This window comes from Gossypium hirsutum, chromosome D08 (assembly GCF_007990345.1).
Source record: "Gossypium hirsutum isolate 1008001.06 chromosome D08, Gossypium_hirsutum_v2.1, whole genome shotgun sequence".
NCBI lineage: Eukaryota > Viridiplantae > Streptophyta > Magnoliopsida > Malvales > Malvaceae > Gossypium > Gossypium hirsutum.
The window spans coordinates 34,298,035-34,315,658 of NC_053444.1; the positions used below are offsets into that span (position 1 = coordinate 34,298,035).

The 17,624-nt window shown below is 32.9% G+C and overlaps 1 non-coding gene across 1 annotated transcript; it reads left to right on the forward strand.

The window, feature by feature from the left end:
• Window positions 1–4,847: 4,847 nt before the first annotated feature.
• On the forward strand, window positions 4,848–4,954 carry LOC121220476 (small nucleolar RNA R71). Its single transcript, XR_005917677.1, has one exon. It is a non-coding gene; the product is annotated as a small nucleolar RNA R71 (small nucleolar RNA).
• The last annotated feature ends 12,670 nt before the right edge of the window (window positions 4,955–17,624 follow it).

Sequence of the window (17,624 nt, forward strand, 5' to 3'; positions counted from 1 at the left end):
AATGAAAGTAGAGCAATTAAAGAAAGGAAAAATAAAAACAAAACTGCTAAATCAAACATCTCGGAGGTCAATAGATTGCTTGTCACGATCCATATAAGCACCCTAGTAATGCTTTAAGCGTTGTCCATTAACTTTGAATGTGAACCCCGTTTTCAGGTCTTTGATACTAACAACTCCATGCGGGTAGACTTGAGCTACTTAAAGGGACCTAAGCAACAATATTTTAATTTACTAGGGAACAATTTGAGCCCAGAGTTGAACTACAACACATGTGCCCTTATTCAAATTGCCTTGGCATAATTCTGTTATGATGCCAGTGCTTGGTCTTCTCCTTGTACAGTTTAGCATTTTCATATGTTTATGTCTTGAATTCTACCATTTCATTTAGCTCTAACAATCTTTTATGACTAGCAACAACCCAATCCATGTTCAACTTTTTAATAGCCCAAAATGCTCTGTGCTCGAGCTCAACAAGTAGGTGATATGGCTTTCTAAAAAAAAGCTTAAAAGGTGACATCCCCAATGGTGTTTTAAATGCAGTATGATAGGCCCACAAAGCTTCATCCATTCCAGATGACCAATCATTACGAGTTGGGTTCACCACTTTTTCTAAAATCTATTTAATTTCTCTATTATAAACCTTAGCTTGTCCATTTGTTTGGGGATTATATGCCATGGCAATCTTATGTTTCACCCCACGTCGATGCAAGGCATTAGCCACTAGCTTACAATCAAAATGAGATCCTTCATCACTAATAATAGCTCTAGGTGTACCGAATCTTGTGAAAATATTCTTGTGTAAGAACTTCATTACTGATTTTGCATCATTAATAGGAAGTGCAACAGCTTCGACCCACTTAGATACATAGTCCACTGCCAACAGTATGTACAAGTTTCCTAGTGATGGTGGAAATGAACCCATAAATTCTATTCTCCATACATCAAACAACTCAATCTCCAGAATATTTTACAGCGGCATTTCGTGTCTCTTAGATGGATTTCCTGTCCTTTGACAACAATCACACGATTGATAAAATTCATGAGCATCATTGAATAGACTCGGCCAATAAAATCATGATTGAAGTACTTTGGCAGCAGTTCTCATTCCTCCAAAGTGTCCTCCGTAAGGAGCTAAATGACAATGCTGCAGAATGCTATGTATTTCAACATCAGGGACACACTTCCTAATTATCTGATCAGCACAATGCTTAAATAGGAAGGGTTCATCCCAATAACAATGCTTGGCATCATGAAGGAATTTTCGTCTTCTTTGGCTGTTGAAATCAGGTGTCATTACACCACTTACTAAAAAGTTCATTATTTTGGCATACCAAGGTAATGGCATGGCTACTAACAACTGCTCAACTGGAAAGTCTTCTTTAATAAGTTTTTCATTACCATCTTTATTTCCAAATTCTAACCTCGACAAGTGATTAGCCACTTAATTTTCAGTCCCCTTTCAATGTCTAATTTCTAAGTCGAACTCCTACAACAAGAGTATCCACCTAATCAATCTTGGCTTGGCATCTTTCTTACTCACCAAACACTTAATAGCAGAGTGATCCATGTAGACTGTGACCTTGGTACCAACTAGATAAGAGCGAAAATTATCGAATGCATACACCACAACCAATAACTTATTTTCTGTGGTAGTATAGTTAAGCTGCGTATCTGTCAAGGTCCTGCTGGCATAATAGATTGCATGTAGTACTTTATCTTTCCTTTGCTCCAGAACTGCTCCCAGAGCATAATCGCTGGCGTCACATATGAGTTCAAAAGGTAGTTTCCATTTTGGAGCTATTATAATTAGTGTTGCTACCAGCCATTTCTTCAATTCCTCAAAAGCTACCAAACAATGTTCATCAAAATTGAAAGGTCTATTTTGTTCCAGCAAGGTGCACAAGGGTTTAGATATCTTCGAGAAATCCTTAATGAGTCTTCTATAAAGACCCACATGACCTAAAAAAATTCTAATACCCTTGACACTGGTGGGAGGTGGCAACTTTTCTATTACTTCAATTTTTTCTCTGTCCAATTCAACCCACGCTGCGATATCCTATGCCCTAGAAAAGTTCCTTCATGAACCATGAAGTGGCATTTTTCCCAATTCAAAACAAGATTTGTTTATTCACAATGAAACAAAACCAATTCCAAATTTTTTAAGCAATCCTCAATATCATTACCAAACACAGAGAAATCATCCATGAAGACTTCAAGGAAGTTTTCCACCATGTCTGAGAATATGGCCATTATACAATGCAGAAAGGTTGCTGGGGCATTCCATAACCCGAATGGCATCCGTCTAAATGCAAAGGTTCCATATGGACACGTGAAGGTGGTTTTGTCTTGGTCATTAGGAGTTATGGCAATCTGATTATACCCTGAATAACCATCCAAAAAATAGTAAAAAGCTTTCCCAGCTAATCTATTTAAAATCTTATCAATAAATAGCAGGGGAAAATGATCTTTCCTAGTTGCCTTGTTAAGCTTGCGATAGTGCATTCATACTCTCAATCTCATGATAGTGCGAGTCGAAATGAGCTGGTTGCTATCATTACTCACTTCTATGACACCTCTTTTCTCCGGTACACCTCCTTTCTTCGGTACACCTTATACAAGACTCACCCATGAGTTGTATGATATTGGATAGATAATGCCAGCAACAAACCACTTGATAATCTCTTTCTTAACAATTTTCATGATTGGATTCAACCTTCTCTGTTGTTCAATAGAATTGTTATGGCATTCCTCCAACAAAATTTTATGCATGAAGAGAGCACGGTTAATTCCCTTAGTATCAGTAATAAGGGTCCATCTTAATGCGTTCTTTGATCGCCAAAGGACTTCTAAAAACTTGACCTCTTGCCCGAGTGTCAACCCGTAAAAATTACTATAGACAAAGTGTTGTTGTCTCCAAAATATACATATTTTCAATTCTACCACAAAGGTTTCAACTCCAGTGTAAGAGGTTCCTCTATAGAAGTTTAGGAGGATTAAAAGAGCGATCTGATAAATCCAAGGTTTCAAACTTCTTCCCTGGTCTATCCATAAACTACTTGGCTTCCATAAGTTTACCAATGTCCTAAAAAATTACTGCGCCACTCCGCTCAAGCGAGTCTTCATCACTATTAGAATTGCTGTGAAAAAATTTTGTGAATTCTGCCTCTACTAATGTTTCTATCAACCCAATGGCATAGAATTCTTTATTCTTATAAGCACATTTCAAGGAATCAAATACATGGAAAATAATTTGTTGATCATTTACCCTCATGGTCAGTTTACCTTTCTACACATCAATTAAAGTCCTACCAGTAGCAAGAAAAGGTTTTCCAAGAATAATTGGCACATCTTGGTCAGCTTGACATTCTAAAATAAGAGAATATGGAGGAAAAATAAATTTATCTACTCTTACGAGCACCTCTTCAATTTTACCTTCCGAATGCACGTAGGATCGATTAGCCAGTTGCAACATAACCGTAGTAGGTCTTGCATTTCCAATTCCTAGCTTCCTGAAAATAGACATAGGCATTAGATTTACACTCACTCCTAAATAGCATAATATCTTACTAACATAATGATTTCCAATTGAACATGGGATAGTGAAACTCCCTAGGTCCTACAAGTATGGAGGTAATTTATTCATCAACATTGTTGTGCACCCTTCAGTGAGAGCAACGGTCTTAAATTCTCCCAATTTGCACTTCTTTAACAATATGTCTTTCATAAACTTCACATAATTGAACATTTTCCCCAAATCTTCTACTACCGGTATGTTGATATGGAGTTGCTTCAAAACATCCAAAAATCTTTTGAACTAAACATCATGTTTAGAATTATGGAATCGCTGAGGAAAAGGTAGAGGTGGTCGTCCTTAAAGTTGTTGATATTGTTTTGCTGTGGAATTTTTGTTGGCAACATGATCCGATTCTGTAACAACATTCTTTTATTTACCCTTTTCATGTGCAGTATGCTTTTCAATTGATTCTGAAGTCTTTTCATGGTTGAGTTTGGAGTTGTCCTCTTCTACAATGGTGTCTTGGACAACATCATCCAACTTCGTCCCACTTTTAATAGTGATGGCTTTGCACTGCTCCTTCCCTTGTGTTCTCAAATTCTTGGTACCGCTTGACAATGTTCCTTCTGGCCTCGAATTTAAAGTATTCTCTATCTACCCCACTTGATTCTCAAGAGCTCTGAGGGATGTAGCCTGGCTCTGAATTACAGCATCATTCTTGGCCATATATTCCTTCAACAACGCTTCAATAAAGGTAGAAGATGATGTTTGACACTGTTGAACATTTTGTCTCGGCATAGGATGATTATAACCAAGCGATGCACTATTAGCATTTTGTCTCACAACAATGTTTAAATTCCCCGCCTATTGATTATTCCAGCTAAAGTTTGGATGCTGCTTCCACCTTAGATTGTAGGTGTTGGAATAAGGGTTATTATTCCAGTTAAAATTACCCATGTAGTGTATAGATGTTGGGTTTTATGGGTATTCATCAAACACATGGTCTTCACCATAATAAACACACGATAGTTTGACTGATTTTCTCTCATAGACTACAGTGGGCCTTTTCATTGTTTTGATCATATTAGCTAAAGAAGATTACTAGGTTGTCAACGACGTGATTGCATCAAGCTCCATAGTACCAGTAGCTTTCTTACCCGTCCTAATTCTCGTGGTAGGATATTGATAATCATTGTTGGCAATTTTTTCCAAAATCTCATATGCTTCATTATAAGATTTTTCGAAAAATGTATCATTGGCAGAAGCATCAACTACCATTCTCGTATGCACATTCAACCCATTATAAAATATCACCATCTACGTCCAATGCTGGAATCCATGCATCGGGCATTTTCGAAGTAATTCTTTCAATCGTTCCCAAGCTTCATATAGTGTTTCATCCTCCACTTGTCGAAAATATGTGATGGCATTTCTAAGCTTGGCATTCATATTTTGTTGATTATACCGTAGGAAAAATCTCTAGCAAAGATCATTCCATGATGCCACTGTTCCCGACAGCAAAGCATTCAGCCATGCCCTTGCATAATCTCTCAAAGAATATGGAAATAATTTAAGCCGCAAGGCGTCTTCAGAAAACCCCTGTTGTCTAAATGAGCCACCGAGTTCTAGAAAAAGTCTTAAATGCAGTCTTTGATCTTTAGTGGGTAATCCACCAAACTTTCCATATCGTTTGCAACATCTTAAACATTACTGGTTTCAACTCGAACTGCTGAGCTTGTATGTGTGGTCTTACTATTCTTGGATTCAAATCATCCAAAATTGGGACAACATGTTCCTGAATTGTTCTATCTCGATCATCTATCACACGATGAATAAGAGGATTAACATCCTGACCAATGGGATTATCATTGAGACCATGATCATTTAGGCCAGGATCATTTCCTTCCCTAGCCATATTACTTAACTCCCTTATTCTCCTTTGCAAAGTTATTTTAATCTCTAGCTCAAAAAGATACTCTTCATTAGCAGAAATGCCTTTTCTTATAAATTGAGAACAAACCTATAGAAATTAAATACAACTAAGTTAAATAAAACTAAGAAAACAAAAAGGGAAATAGCAAAACCAAATTTCACCTATTTTCAATCCCCGGCTACAGCACCAAAAACTTGTCGCGCGTGAAATGATATGCGAATTATGCAAGTATACATGTCAAATCAAGTAATAAGGTGCTAAGTGAGATCGTCTCCACAAGGATTAGAACGGTATAATTTGGTCAAGTTATTAGAGTGAGGTATGATTAATCTTATGACAAAAATAATTATAAGAATGCAGTGGTAAGTTGAAGGAATAATGATGCATGCAGTAATAGAGAATGCTATGACATTACCAAAGAAAAGTAAGAATCAATGGAAAATTTGAGAATAATTACATGAATATTATTCAAATGAACAAGTAAAAAACTAAAAAAAGGCTATGGTAAAGACACTATGGAAATGGATAACAGGCCTACGATGTTGACTTGGAAGGTCGAGATTTCTAAGAATCAGCCCTTACTAATAGTAATACCTCGGCAAAACCATACTCAATCTAGTGCTCAAAAGAATTCTAAGATGGTCTGCTTCTTTGGAGAACAAGACATCAAGCTACCTTGCCTTAAGCGATATATGTATATAAGCCTTTAGCACGATACCCTACACTGTTTTGCTTTCTTACCATATGAATGCTTCTCTATGTGTAGAAGCTGCTACAATTATTCGATCGAACACTTGCTTATATCATTCACTTTCAATCTCATTAACCTAACCTTGTTAGAATTAGATTAATTTAATGAGCATGTTGTACATCCATCTATGTCAAGAGTTTGCAAACATGCAATTTTATAAAAAACCATTGAATGACATAGAGTATTAAAGCAGATCTACGCTTCAGTCATTAAAGAAATTAAAAGTTTCATCAAGTAATTCCAACCCTATGTGCAACACCCCAAATTCGGTCTAAACGTTATGACCGAATCTGGTGATGTCACATTGTAACACCCCTTACCTGTATTCGACGCCAGAATAGGGTACCAGGCATTACCAGAACACATACACTTATAAACATGTTAAACTAAGTTATAAAATTTCTTTCAAATTTAAACTCTTCAAATTTTTAACATGCTTTTATAAATCTTCACGTTATAACTTCAAAATACTATATTCGTAACAAATACGGCTTCTGAGACCCAATACATACTCATGCAATTCAATACTTCATTTCCATTTTATTTAATTCACGATTCTCATATTCACGATTCAATTCAATTTCTCAATCCAATATACATTTCAATACCACAATAATTCATATCATTTGCATCATATCATTTGCAATTTTCATTTAATTCACATACAATTCAATTTCATTAAGTTCAATACTAATACATATTTATCGTTAAACTTAACTTCCCCCTTTTGCATCATTTTACACTTCAAGCATGAACCTAGTATTTCATCTCCTTTCCACTCCCGTTTCCTATGCATATCACACAAGATATAAACATTACACTCAACCATTATCGCAAGCTAGTCTTTTTGAAGACTAACCACATGATAAACCATTTTAATAAATATTACAAACTTTCAACCTTACCACCCTTTTATGATCACAAGCATATTTCCATCTAGACATTTACCATCTCAATGCATAATTTTATAAATTTAATGTGGCGTAATTCAACCACAACTTGACCAAAGCCTAAGCATACATACCAAACATGCTAGCCAAATAAACATATAGTATAAGCATTATAAGCATGGATAAGCACCACATTTATTTATGCACTCGAACTTATCAATATGAGTTAATTCATAAACCATTTCTGACATTACTACATACCAAATCATATACCAAGTATACCACATACACATACTATGAAACTTTATTTTCTCACATGAACTTTAACTATAACTAATAATGCACAATTATAAACATAATTTCTTTTCAATCGTTTATCGATTATAATCGAGCATATGGCCAATTATACACAAATCATTCATATGTTCTTCCAATTTTCCTCATCCTCCTCTCCATTCCACATCCTTAATGTGTATAACACACTTAAACAACATTAACTACAATTTCACTATTCACTCACATGTATATTGAAAGTTGTTTATTCGAGTCAGATTCACTAAATTATTTTTACCCGGAGCTACAGAACTCCAAATTAAGATACACAAATTTTCCCCAAAACTAGATTCACATATCACCCTACCATAAAATTTTCATAATTTTTGGTTTAGCCAAAAAGTACATTTTATTCTTTAAAATTTCCCCTATTTCACTGCTCGATAGTTCTGACGTCTCTTCACTAAAAATTAATTATCTCAATGTACAGAATTCAGATATTGTTTCCGTTTGTTTCTCATGAAAATAGATTCACTGAGGATTCTAAACATATAAAATTTATCCATAATTCTTTTTGGAAAATTTTCCAAAGTCAGAATAGGGGATTTCAAACTCATTTGGACTCTGTCTAACTAAAATTCAAATATCTCAAAATATATAACTCTTTTCCTTGCTCTGTTTCTTTTATGTGAAAATAGACTCATTCAGATTTAGTTTCATATATTATTCGGCCTTAAGTTCAGTCTGCACCATTTTTGGTTATTTTTCAAAGTCACACAACTGTTGCTGTCTAAACTGTTTTATTGCTAAATGTACTCTTTCATAATTTCACTTTTTCACTTTCAATCAAAATTCAATTCAAAATTCATTTTTCCATTTCTAAGTCGATAATCAATTCAATTCCACACATATATTCATTACTCAGTTACACTTAGTCAATCTCCCGATGAACACTCCATAATAATAATAGATACTTGGTGGATTCAGCACATAGCAGCCACCTTATTAATCAATGATGTCTGGTGGAATCAACACATAGCAACCACCTTACTAATTAATGATGTTCGGTTCACATAGTAGTGTGCACATAGTACTATACATGTGACCATTACCATCCGATACACGTAGTAGCCTGCACATAGTACTACACACGTGATCGAAACTATCTGGTATGCATAGTAGCCTACACATAGTACTACACATGCAACCTATCATTCCGGTACACGTAGTAGCCTGCACATAGTACTACACACGTGACCATCACTTTCACTTTTACATAGTGGCCTACACACAATCTGTGCCACACATGTGATCATTTCTGTCACTTCATTCGTATCCCTTTTTATTCCAAAGGTTCATTCAGAAATTTTTTACTTTTTCTCACTTTTCTTTTTATCGATCAATTTCAATTTCTCGTCTTTCTTGATTTAAAACAATATATTTAACTTATATAACATTCACACTATTCATTCCAGTCCAAAAATCATACTTTGGCAAAATTATATTTCTGCCCCTAAAGTTTCACAAAATTACGATTTTGCCCCTAGGCTCGTAAAATAATTTTTATTCAATTTCCTTGCATTTTAGGCCTAGTTGAACCATTTTCACAACTATAGCAGTCCACAATACTCACTTATTCACACACTTGTGACATATTTTATAACTTTTACAAATTAATCCTTTTAGGCATTTTCATCGAAAATTACTTAGTACAAATCGTTTATCACACTCCAAACATTCATATTCTTCCATAAAACATCAAAATACATGCATATCATTCATGGATAAGCTTTTAAACACAAACCCTAGTTCAAAACAATGGTAAAAATAGGTAAATCTTGTTACGAGGATTTCAAAACCGTAAAAATTATTAAAAACGGGGATAGAACGGACTTACAATCGAGCTTTAAAGCTTGAAAAACCCTAGCCATGGTTTCTCCATGCAATTTTCAGCCTAAGGGTTGAATATGGACAAAAATTGGCTTTTAATTTTGTTTTTAATTCATTTTAATAACTAAATGACCAAAATACCCTTAATGAAAAACTTTGGAAACATGCCTAACCATACCCATTTTTGTCCACCAACTTAACCAATGGTCTAATTACCATATAACGACCTCCAATTTAAAATTTCATAACAATTGGACACCTCTAACATATAGAACTCAAGTTTTGCATTTTTTACAATTTAGTTCTTTTGATTAAATTGAGTGCTCAAACGTCAAAATTTTCGAATGAAATTTTCACAAAATCATTTTTTGAAATCGTAGACCATAAAAATATAATAAATTTTTTTTCTCATCGAATTTGTGGTCCCGAAACCACTATCTGACTAGCCCCAAATTCGGGATGTTACAACTCTCCCCCCTTTAGGGATTTTCGTCCTCGAAAATCTTACCAAATAGTAGATTAATGATTTGCTTCCACACAGTACATTTCAAATTCACACGTAATTTTGGACTTTCATATCTTTTATAGATAATCACATAGATTCATAAGAAAATCAGGATAGCAATATTTCAGCATCTGAAACTACACAAAGTATCGAAAAATTACAATCTATATAGAATGATATCCATTCCGATGATAAAAAAATGTCTAGAAAGATTAATGTCACTCATAATTAATGGAATCAAAAGTAACAGAAGCAATATAATCTTCACGTATATTCAATACAAAAATAACCAGTAGAAACAAAATATTAGCCTCACTCAGACTTTACCGTCGATTTTCATATTCACACAAGGGAATAAATACAAGAAAAGGACATGGCAATGTCAAACATAACCCTAACAAACCAATAATTTTTTCATCTATTAATATGTTTAGCTAATGTTCTCATACGATAAGAATTTTTTTTGAAACTAAACAATCACATATACCTTTGAGGATAATTGTACACACAGAATGTCTAAAAGGAATCATAGTAATTACCCTATTATAGCTACTGTACTCAGTTATTAATACAATACAAACATTACTCAATTGTCTAATTCTGTCATCAAAATTTTCATATTATCTCTTTACTAACAGAAATCGATCCAGAAAAATTTCCGATTAATTCTTTCTTTAAATGACATACCTAAATAAATCATTTAATCGGATTTAACTACTTTTGTGACAGTAACTTTGCATAATCTGAGTAGTTTTTAGAACTATCCAATATCTCTCTTTTTATATTGTCTTCATTTGCTAATTCATTCACTTTTCTGACCACATTATTAATCTTTCGTACACAAACTTTTGTAACACTACACTCGTAAGCTTATTCAACCAAAATCTTACAAATTTCATTGTAACATTTTACTGATATGGGGGTGAGTGTAATAAAGCCTCAAATTTATCTTAGACATAAATGCGCATAACACATACTATCACAAATAGCCAATTCATTACTAATTTCACATTCTCAAAGCATTTAATAAACATTTGCTTTTAATCACTTTTGTTCTCAACACATAATTCATATGACAACTCAAATCACTAATTCACAATTGAAATTTCTATATAGCATCATAATCCAAATATCATAACTTATGTGCTCATATAATTATAACATTTATCAATAACAAAATATTATACTCTTTTATCCATACCTTTATGAGTTTCAACTCATAATCAATACATTTTCACTCAAACATTTAAGTGTTTACTTTTATACTATCAGAATTAACTCAGTTGAAAAACATATCTGTCTTATCAAGATAATTTTAGTCATAAAACAATACTGATAAGGGGGTGATGGTGAGGTCATAAAGCTTCTAACTTGCTCTCATAGATACATATATATATGACTTTGCATTCATCATCAATGTAATACCATCATAACCACGTAGTTTATTCCAAGCAAATTAACACATCTATTTATTATGAATATTTTCTGTCACCCACAATTTTACACAATGAATTTACTTACTCGAGCTCAATATTAATATCTAATTAAATTCCAATACTTAGCTTCTATTTTACTTACCGACATTTTTTCAATTAGAGAACGTCTTACAAAATTGAGTACTTCGTTTTCTCTATGTCATAGTCCAACTATGGCCTTACACATATATACATATTGATGCCATAACCCAACTATGGTCTTACACAGTAGCACATATCACACCGATGACATATCTCAGATATGGTCTTATACGGAAATCACATATCACATGTTGCCATGGTCCAACCATGGTCTTTTTAATCAATTCATCACATATCACTGAACGAAAGTACTCATTCCTGCATTCTACTCAATTTAATCTTCTAATTCAGTTTTCATACTATTATAATATTCATGGTTCAATAATAAAGATATAAAACAAAACATCATATTACCTTTAATTTAACTATTAAATATAAAATTCTATCATATGAACGTACTAATTTCACTTATTCAAGCAGATGTACATAAACAAACGTTCCATCTATTTAAGTAAATTCGCTTACCATATTCACTTAATCAAATATGTTGAGCACATAGCATCATATAATCACCAACATACTTGAATGAGCTTATCACAACATAAACTTTTATTTCGGTTTTTTTTTTCAACTTATGATCATCTCTTTTCATACATGAACACATACATATCACGAATTTTTTTTCTTACCTTTCCAAATTCCAACATAACCTGAGCATATTTCATTTATGTCAATATCATTTTCAGCATTATCGAAAATAGCTCGGTTGAAAATCATCTCTGTCTTAACAAAATTATTTCGTTAGAGCCTAGAGATATCACACCATCATAAGCCATAACATGGCATGTATAGCTGGACTCACATTGTTACGTTTGGTCTGAGAATCTACTAAACCGTAGCTCTGATACCACTATTTGTAACACCCTAAATTCAGTCTAAACGTTATGACCGAATCTGGCAATGTCACATTGTAACACCTCTTACCTGTATTTGACACCGGAATAGGGTACCAGGCATTACCAGAACACATACACTTATAAACAGTTAAACCGAGTTATCAAATTTCATTTAAATTTAAACTCTTCAAATTTTTAACATGCTTTTATAAATCTTCACGTTATAACTTCAAAATACTATATTTGTAACAAATACGGCTTCTGAGACCCAATACATACTCATGCAATTCAATACTTCATTTCCATTTCATTTAATTCACTATTCTCATGTTCACGATTCAATTCAATTTCTCGATCCAATATACATTGCAATACCACAATAATTCATTTAATTCAAATCATATCATTTGCAATTTCCATTTAATTCATGTACAATTCAATTTCATTAAGTTCAATACTAATACATATTTATCGTTTAAATTAACTTCCCCTTTTTGCATCATTTTACACTTCAAGCATGAACCTAGTATTACATCTCCTTTCCACTCCCGTTTCCTATGCATATCATAAAAGATATAAACATTACACTCAACCATAATCGCAAGCTAGTCTTTTTGAAGACTAACCACATGATAAACCATTTTAATAAATATTACAAACTTTAAACCTTACTACCCTTTTATGATCACAAGCATATTTCCATCTAGACATTTACCATCTCAATGCATAATTTTATAAATTTAATGTGGCGTAATCCAGCCACAACTTGGCCAAAGCCTAAGCATACACACCAAACATGCTAGCCAAATAAACATATAGTATAAGCATTACAAGCATGGATAAGCACTACATTTATTTGTGTATCAAACTTATCAACATGAGTTAATTCATAAACCATTTCTGATATTGCTACATACCAAATCATATACCAAGTATACCACATACACATACTATGAAACTTTATTTTCTCACATGAACTTTAACTATAACTAATAATGCACAATTATAAACATAATTTCTTTTCAATCGTTTATCGATTATAATCGAGCATATGGCCAATTATACACAAATCATTCATATGTTCTTCCAATTTTCCTCATCCTCCTCTCCATTCCACATCCTTAATGTGTATAACACACTTAAACAACATTAACTACAATTTCACTATTCACTTACATGTATATTGAAAGTTGTCTATTCGAGTTAGAGTCACTAAATTATTTTTACCCGGAGCTATGGAACTACAAATTAAGATCCATAAATTTTCTCCGAAACTAGATTCACAAATATTCCTACCATAAAATTTTCATAATTTTTGGTTTAGCCAAATAGTACAGTTTATTCTTTAAAGTTTTCCCTGTTTCACTGCTTGATAATTCTGATCTCTCTTCACTAAAAATTAATTATCTCAATGTACAGAATTCGGATATTATTTTCGTTTGCTTCTCTTGAAAATAGATTCACTGAGTATTCTAAAAATATAAACTTTATTAATCAATAATGTCCGGTGGAATCAGTACATAGCAACCACCTTACTAATTAATGATGTTCGGTTCAAATAGTAGCCTACACATAATACTATACATGTGACCATTACCATCCGATACACGTAGTAGCCTTCACATAGTACTACACACGTGATCGAAACTATCCGGTACGCATAGTAGCCTGCACATAGTACTACACATGCGACCTATCATTCCGGTACACGTAGTAGCCTGCACATAGTACTACACACGTGACCATCACTTTCACTTTTACATAGTGGCCTACACACAATCTGTCCACACATGTGATCATTTCTATCACTTCATTCGTATCCCTTTTTATTCCAAAGGTTCATTGGAAAAATTTTTCACTTTTTCTCACTTTTCTTTTTATCGATCAATTTCAATTTCTCGTCTTTCTTGATTTATAACAATACATTTAACTTATATAACATTCACACTATTCATTCCAGTCCAAAAATCATACTTTGGCAAAATTACATTTTTGCCCCTAAAATTTTACAAAATTATGATTTTGCCCCTAGGCTCGTGAAATAATTTTTATTCAATTTCCTTGCATTTTAGGCCTAGCTGAACCATTTTCACAACTATAGCAATCCACAATACTCAAAATTACTTAGTACAAATCATTTATCACACTTCAAACATTCATATTCTTCCATAAAACATCAAAATACATGAATATCATTCATGGGTAAATTTTTAAACACAAACCCTAGTTCAAAACAATGGTAAAAATAGGTAAATCTTGTTACGAGGATTTCAAAACCATAAAAATCATTAAAAACGGGGATAGAACGGACTTACAATCGAGCTTGGAAGCTTGAAAAACCCTAGCCATGGTTTCTCCATGCAATTTTCGGCCTAAAGGTTGAAGATGGACAAATATTGGCTTTTAATTTTGTTTGTAATTCATTTTAATAACTAAATAACCAAAATACCCTTAATGAAAAACTTTGGAAACATGCCTAGCCATACCCATTTTCGTCCACCAACTTAACCAATTGTCTAATTACCATATAAAGACCTCCAATTTAAAATTTCATAACAATTGGACACCTCTAACATATAGAACTCAAGTTTTGCACTTTTTACAATTTAGTTCTTTTGACTAAATTGAGTGCCCTAACGTCAAAATTTTTGAACGAAATTTTCACAAAATTATTTTGTGAAATCGTAGACCATAAAAATATAATGAAAATAATTATTTTTTTCTCGTCGAATTTGTGGTCCGGAAACCACTATTCTAACTAGCCCCAAATTTGGGCTGTTACACTATGAGATTTAGCTCATGGGTTGGTAATTAAAATTCGAATCCAAAGTATCATTCAACATCATTTTCATTAAATCAACACGAAAAGTAGTCAAGACGTAACGAAAGAACTTTAAGAAGATAGCTTCGGCTTATCCAACCCACACTCCAACGATGTAGTGTCTTTTGATAGCTGAGAGGGAGTGTCTTCGTCTTCCTCTTCTACTCAACCGCTACCCTCTATTTTCTATCATTTTTTGTCTGCCCCCTCTAGGGTTTCCTTCTTTATCTTTTATAATCGTTTTCCCTAGGGTAAATCCAATAGTCCATGATTTTGTTCCCTCTTTTTCAGGTAGATATATCTGGTATAAGTTTACCTAGGCCTAAGACTAATATGCTTTGACTGCTGACTGGAAATCTTCCCAGGATTGCCACGGTATTTGGGTTGACAAATTGTCAAACCCTTTGCCCCGACAAACCTTCACTTCTTTACTTCTCTTTCTTCAACCTGCACTTGCCAATCCACCACCTCACACAACCCTTCCACAAGTAATTAAAAATAACTAACATTTAAATACAGTCCAAGCTCCTAATGTAATGCTAAAATAAAAAAAATTAATGGAATGTCCTAAAATGCAACTAAATGTACCTAACTACAAGCAATTAGCTAGATCTAAAGGCATGAAATATAACTCTTTTCAAGAGTTATCACTTACCATAGAGCATAATGATAATTGAGATTTATTAAGTATAATAGTTTAATGGATTTACGTTATTTATTATTAATTAATAGATGAGTCACATAAATAATGTTACATCCCAAAATTTGGTTTAGCAGTTTTTGATTAGTATATTAGGTATTCGATTAAGATTTCAGAATTATTTTCGAAAATTGAGGGCCTAAAATTAGATTCGGGAATGTAGAATTAAGTAACCAAAAATTATTTTCCTTAAAATGATTCTAAAAAATAAAGTCAGATTTAAAAATTATTAAGAAAAAAGTGTTTTAATTAAAAAACACTGAATTGTAAAAGGGTCACACTTGAAAGTTGCCCTAAAGCAATTTCACCAAGTTTTAAAAATCAGTTTTTTCTCAATGTTCTTATCCTTCTCCAAAGGTTTTCTCACCTCACAAACACTAGATTTTCTCTCAATTTTAAATGAAACACTCAAATTCTTCCTCAATTTCCTTATCCTTCTCCAAAGGTTTTTCAACAAATTAAATTAGATTCTGATTCTTGATGATATTTTTATGTATGTTGCTTTTACAAATCAAGATTCGATCACTTATAATGAAATTTCTATGGATATAAAATTTTAAGTCGAAAATGAGCTTGAAAAGGGTAGAATTCATATTTCTAAGTTAAATAACTACTTTTAAATTATTTTCATCTTATTTTGATCTGATTAAAAGGTTTTTAAACACAATTTAATAGATCATTAAATGATTTTAGAGAATTAATGATTTTCCCTCTCGAATGCTCACAAGTGACGATTTTTCTGAAAAATTTGAATTTCAAGTTTTCATGTGTCTAAATTGTTTTAAATCTACTAAAAATGATTAGTAAGAATTTTAGAATCAAATTTAAACAATAGAAATCATAATCAATTAAGGAAAACTAAGATTTTGAAAAATCTAGTCAAATTTTTTGTTAAGAGGGGAGTGGTTGGATCTGCATTTTTGTTGATGTTTAGATGTGTTTATGGTTGTTAGTTACCATACTATATTGTGTCCAATGTGTTTGTTAAGTTCTGGATCCATTGGAGCCCTTTACGAGTAAGGCGAAAGGTAAGGAGAAGCTCGTTGAAGCTCTGACAACCAACCGAAAACTAAATCGATAAGTGATCGGGAGTGCTTCTTGTAAGAAAAATCCAATGAGTTAATTGGGAGCTTAGGTTAGCCTGAACACCTATCCTAAGTTCTAAATGTAAGTTTTCTTACTCAATTGTACTTTAATTTGCAAATAATACATTTATGATGTGATATGTAATGCATGATGAACAATTAAAGCAAGTATTATGTGTAAATGTTTGTATATGATATGAGCTTTGTTGGTGTTATGCACACATATGAGATCTAATGTGATTGTGGTTCATTGAGCATAGTTTTAGCACTTGTAAGTACAATAAATGTGAATGTGATAGTGATGTGGATATGATGAACATGAACATGTGAATATGTGCATAAAAATAATAAACAATTGTGTTTAAATGGATATGTTGGCCTTGTGACCTCTTGAAATCATTGGATATAAATGACATGCCATAGGGTTTGAGTACTCAAATATGTGTTTGATATTCGAGACATGTTGGAGAGATAAGGGAATGTTAAGCTTTGACTCCATTCAAGTGGACATGTTGGTCTGTTGGAGAGTGTTAGCTTTATGCTACACTTTGACTTGGACATGTTAGACTCTTTGAGTCATTAGTGTGTTGGAGATCCATGTATCCAATGAATGTGTTTTCTTATATGTTCATTGTTAGAGTATGCCTAAAGATCAATCATGAGATGGTTGTAATAACATACTTGATTTATCATGTTTATTAATATAAGGCGTTACCATTATTATTTCAGTTTCTTTTCTGTGTATATAAATAAACTGTTTTATAATAATGTCCTGAGAATAATATGATTATTCTTAAAAGTTCCTTAGTCAAGTATTATTGTTGGATAGGGCAACGATAATGCATTAAG